Source organism: Macrobrachium nipponense, chromosome 2 (genome assembly GCF_015104395.2).
Source record: "Macrobrachium nipponense isolate FS-2020 chromosome 2, ASM1510439v2, whole genome shotgun sequence".
NCBI lineage: Eukaryota > Metazoa > Arthropoda > Malacostraca > Decapoda > Palaemonidae > Macrobrachium > Macrobrachium nipponense.
Window position 1 is genome coordinate 106,174,057 of NC_087201.1, and position 6,000 is coordinate 106,180,056.

The 6,000-nt window shown below is 37.7% G+C and overlaps 1 protein-coding gene across 2 annotated transcripts in view; it reads right to left on the bottom strand.

Annotated features, from left to right (window-relative positions):
- The window catches only part of LOC135220889 (uncharacterized), a 115,002-nt gene extending 109,397 nt beyond the window's left edge, over window positions 1-5,605 (bottom strand). For both annotated transcript variants that reach the window (XM_064258499.1, XM_064258498.1), the window contains exon 1: window positions 5,369-5,605. The gene's annotated coding sequence lies outside the window, so the exon portion shown is untranslated. The remainder of the gene's footprint in view (window positions 1-5,368) is intronic.
- Window positions 5,606-6,000: the final 395 nt, after the last annotated feature.

Consider the following 6,000-nt stretch of genomic DNA (forward strand, 5'->3'; position numbering starts at 1 on the left):
GTGAAGTCTTCCCAAAGGGAGACTTCTATGGTGATAACAGGATACCGAAGAAGACTAGTTCAAGCTGAAATGGTTGTCCCCAAAACAGTACCACTGGAGAGGTGTTCAAACCTCTCGGTACTATCCATCCTGAACAGATTGACGTATGTTCGCCAAGATCCTAAGATTGAACCAAAAACATAGTCTCTCAGGTTTGAACTCAGAGGAGTAGACTCCATAGAATTCCTCTTATTTTCTTGTTCATTCCGGTATAACCAGGAAGTAGAGGATAAAAGAGAAGAGGACTGACTGTTCTTGCCCGCTCTTCCCTGAACTTGCAATGTTCTCACTCTGTTAAACGAAGCATTCATTTCCTAAAACCGTTTCGTTCACGCAAATCTGAGCGAAAGTTGAGCAAAGTTAAATGCAGATAAAAAGGATTTTGACGTAGGAAAAATCTATTTCTGGGCGATGGGTTCGTGTCGCCCAGTGAAATAATCATTTAGTTCATCATTTCTAAGGTAAATGAGCTAACAAATACCAGAGAAAAAATAAATAAAAAAGATGTCAGTATAACTGACTCGCTCACCCAAATAAAAGAAGGATGTCGGTATGGTAACTGGGGCGAGTGAGACCACTACCACGAACTTCTTTCCATTTAGAATTCTCCCACATCAAAATCCCCAACTGAGAGAGCCGGTCCACAGGTTGAGGCGGCAACTACTACCACTACACCCCACGCCACGCCAACTGCCACTTTTTACGCATTCGTATCCATTTCTGCATAATGGAGTTTTTGTCTCTTGGTACAAGGACAAGTGTCATTATTCTTTACGATTAGTGATTCACGATACCCTTATAAATTACGGCACTGGGTGTAATGCACTATAGCAAAATCTCGTTCTGATATGAGTGTTCGTTACAGAAATAGGTATTGCCCAAAAACGTGCTTGGACTGTCTCTGAAACCCATAGTAGGTATGCTGCTTAGTTGTCAATCAAGTTTTTGTAATCAAGTATTTTTACAAGCTAGCTATTGAATAAATTTGTATTTTTCCCAATCAAAACATATGCCCCTCAATCCTAACCTTCCTCTTTTAACGACTTTCTGGTCATTGCAAATTCGGCCCCATAATTTCTTATGGTGCGAAAACAGGGGCCCAGGGACTGAAAACGATTGCGTCACACTACGGCGATAATCCGGCAGTAAAACATCTTCATATATCCAAAAAGTAAATAATAAAGATATATATGCGCATTACGATTAAAACAATTACATGAATAGCTGATAATCTGCATGAATAACTGGTAAACTGTTCTGCAAGAAAGTTGAGTAAAGCAATTATTTACAATAGGTACGAAAGTCAAGATGTCGTGACGTCATAATACAGGACTTAAAAGAACGTTCTAATTCCAAAAAATAATTACTTAAATTTGAGTCAGAATCGAGTTACTTTTTCAATAACAAATATTTTCCAATTAATCATCATAAATATGTAAAATATTGATGTTTTACTTATTTAAAAAATTATCGAAGTGCACTCTTCGTCGTCGTCTTCTACAAAACAGTTGTTTACTCGGTGAGGCAAAGTTTTCCGATTGTTGTGATGAAAGTGCCCCAGCGTCTGTGGGTACAAGTGGTGTGCGGATATATCACAGGAAATGGTTAGTTTATTGACACAAGCGACTCCGTAAACATCGAGATGGCGTCAATCTTCTAAATATTTCGAGTTGTAAGTAATTTGCACTACGTTTGACACCGTTTTCACTACCCTCTGTTTAAATCTTAAAATTTGGCCTTAATTTCTAACGTTGGAGAAAATACTTACTTTGAAAGGAGAGTAGAGGTCTTTAGCTCCGTTTCTCACCAACAAGTTGCGACTGATGCCCATCTCCGATGTCAGGACGCGTTATAATGTACTTTTTTTGGGATTGTCCACGCTGATCATACATGGTCCACTCTGTACCCTGCGGTTTTTTACCCTATACTCTATTTTTTTCCATCTGTCCACCAGTGTGTGGTGTTTGCGTATGGTAACACTGCGTCCCAGGCTTTAGATAGTTACATTCAGCTTACATTCAACAATAATAATAACCTTATTTCGAATAATTAATGGTGTAATTCGCATACTGTAAATTATTAAAACACTTTTCAGTTGTAAATGTACACCCAGATATTCTTTTATTTACCAAAAACTTACACATAGCGTAACTATTTAAAGCCCGAGACGCAGTGTTACCATACGAAAACACAACAGGTGGATGGACAGATGGAAAAAAACAGAGTATAGCTATAGTCGATTCATTTAAGGTAGATTCTTGCGCCTACGAGACGTTTGTTTGGCAGCCTCTGATTGGCTGGTACCGGGAGGTAGGCCGCTCGCTCATTGTCATATTTTCGTCTGTGACTTAGAAAAAATGCAGTATGTTTATATTTCTTCATTTATCTCACGTTTTCCAAAAGATAATAAAGTTTTGGTCATACCAAAGGATTCGGTATTAATTGTACAACTAAATAATCTTTTCCTGAAACCAATCAAGATGAATTAAAACTTGTATTTTCATACAATAAAATCACCCTGAATACGTTGGTGCTTTCAGATTTTGGATGCGTGCAATATGTGAAGAGAAAATGAAGAATATGTCTTATTATGTTGTAGCCGTACTTGACTCAGCCTGATAGGAAGTCAATCTTTCTTAATTATTTGTTGTTTATTACTTCTCTGAGATTATTATTTTATATCACTCAAATAAGTCTCTGATGTCTCTTTCATTTGAAAATGTATTCATAAAATAAAATTAGAAACAATATCTTGAAACAACCTGATTAAAGTTTAGGCTGAGTTGAAGAGTGTGAAGTCGTCTTTCCACAGAGTTCAACTTCTTTGCTGGATTGAATTCCCTGCGGCCCACATGGGTCTGAGCTAACGATACCAGATGCATCCATCTGATTATTATTATTTTTTTCCTTATCAGATATGTCCCGACATACTAGTATATGATATTGGATTTAAAATGTTCGACTGTTATAATGTAAATTCTGTGCATATAGTTTCAGAAAATGTAATAATATAGCATGGTAAATAGTCGAAACTGCAACCTTTATATCGCTAATTGGCAACTAAAATCTCTCGCTGAGGCCACTAACACAACGACGACGCCTTGCAGATCTCATTCTCTCAGCAATACTGTCAAACTTGAATCATTTACTGATGCAACATAATAAGACATATTCTTCATTTTCTCCTCACATTTTACACGCATCCAAAATCTGAAAGCACCAGCGTATACAGGGTGAATTTGTTGTATGAAAACACAAGTTTTATTTTATCTTATTCGCGTTAATGATGTAAAATCCAATGATAAAAACAGGTATATAGAATTAAATGCTTCTCTTTTCACTTTTAGGGTAGAATATCACGACAGGCCAACCCTCATCACGGTGGACGGGTCTTATTCACTCGATATTTAATTGGTGAAACATGAATACAATTGCAACTCTAAGCATACCATTTAAAAGACTGAAGTTTCGTCAACATATTGTGATATATGAAAGCCCCATACGAACTAAAATAAGCATGTGAGCTCTTCGTAAAATATGTTTTCAAGGCAGTTTTGAAATCCAATATGGCGGCTACGTTTTGCATGGACGGTTCTCATCAGTGACGGCCACCATCTTTCCCCAGCCTTCCCAGCACTCATTTGAACAATGTTAGCGTATGTATGTAACGTTTATTGATCTTACTCAAGATTGCAGTTGTAATCAGCACAATAAAACAACATTTTGTTGCCTATATTAGTGAAAGTATGAACTTGTTATTCCCGGGGTTCCGGGGTTATGGTTGGAAACTGAATCATTCTTACCTTGTAATCAGTGGTTTTATCCTTACTGCCATCACAACTGAAACTCCACAGTGCTTATTTGATTGTAATTCATACATCATTTTTGGTCTTAATTCACTCACAGTGCACTCGATCCACATTGCTGTTCGTGTTCCTAAGCACTCACGTCCGTAAACAAAGTTACGAGCAGCAGAAGACAACACTGATTATGAGATGCAAAGCTTTATTCCCTTAATTTGTTTACTTTACTCAATATTTAGTTTAACTCTACTTCAAAAATGTTTATTTAATTCATGTCCATTATCCCGTTTTTGCAACCAATTAACCCCCAAAAATTACAAATGTTTTCGATGTATACTTACGAGCAGACGACGTGAGGAAAAAATGGCTCATCGTTGCCAATCTAGTGGAGCGTCACACATACACCAATGCATTTACAAACTGTTTCCATGAATTCTAGTTGTCATAGTAATGCAGTAATGATAAAATTGCTCTAATATGTATATATACTACATAGATTACGCTAATTTCACTTATTTCCCCGGTTTTTGTGTAAGTCTTATACCTAGTTTGGAGGGTAAACACATACCAATTGACAACACTGATAAACAATTGAAGAGCGCAAAACGCAGCAAAGAATGCCGTAGTCCCCTTGAATAAGTACGAATAAGTTCTGGTAAGAGGTTGGTTTACGATTGTTGTGATGAAAGTGCCCCAGCGTCTATGGGTGTACAAGTGGTGTGCAGATTTAGCACATGAAATGGGAAGTTTGTTGACACAAGCGACTCCGTAAACATCAAGATAGCGTCAATTTCTTCCCCGTAACATTTTTAGTTGTAAGTAAAAATTTCTAAAGCGTTTTGGTGAGATTTCCACTGCCGTAGCCACCCTTTTCAGTACCCTCTGTTTAAATCTTAAAATTTGGCCTTAATTTCTAACTTTGGAGAAAATACTTACTTCGAAAGGAGAGTAGAGGTCTTTAGCTCCGTTTTTCACTAACAAGAAGTCGCGACTGATGCCCATCTCCGGTGTCAGGACGCGTTATAATGTACTTTTTCGGAGGGTGGCTAGCGTTGATTGTAGGTGGCCTGCTTGGCCTGCTGTGATATTTTACCCTACTCATTGTAATTCCTTTGTGTTTTATCTTATTGATTTCAGGAAAAGATGACTTGGTTGTACAATTAATAGCCGAATCCTATGATATGACCAAAATTTTCCTATCTTGAGTAAAGCGTGAGTTGTTTGAAGAAATGTAAACATAATACCTAGTACTACCTACTGCTAGTTTTCTAAGCCACAGTAGAAAATAATGAGACTGAGCGAGCGGCCTACCTCCCGGTACCAGCCAATCAGAGGCCGCCAAACAAACGTCTCGTAGGCGCAATAATCTACCTTAAATGAATCGACTATAGTAAGGTTAGTAGCCTAGCTAGCCTACCTAGCTAATTCACATTTCAAAATACCCTAGTACTACTACCTAGGTAAGTACTAGGTAGGTAGGTACATTACCTACTAGGTGCGTCAACCCGAGCCGACATAGTACTTACGTTTGTAAGATAACATGAACAGGTTAAGCTGGAACTCTAATGACATTCAAATTGCAACGTTAGTCTTCTACAAAGACATAGGTACATAGTTGCAGTATATACAATTAAATCAACCGCGGAAGCGCCAACTCAACGGATGCTGCGTAGTACAATCAAAGTTTATTGGCGCTGGCGGTAATAGTAGTAGTAGTAAATGCTGTAAACCTTTGAAACTTCTCCCTTGCTCGTTCAGTTCCTCCTTTGATTGTTTTCACTTAACTTTACCATATGTTTGCTTTTAATAAAAGTCCTTCTCGTTTTCAATTTCTTCTGTCGGTGGGTCTGCAAATAAAAGGATGTTAGCTGTCATTTCATCTTTATTTTCTTGATATGACCGCTGCACGAAATAGGTATATCTATTTTTAGAGTCGTTGATTGGGCTTTTTCAGTGAAAACAGAGTTTAGAAGCTTTGCCCTACTATTTACTATCGACAAAAACTGAAAAAAAAATCACGAGATAATAGAAGAGGGGTTAGGCTAGACGTTATTCTTAGCTCTTCATGGGAGGGATAGATAGTAACAGATTTAATGGATATAGCAACAAACCTCACGTCGTCTTAGCGTGCACGGTGTGCTAATATGGAGTTAAGTCT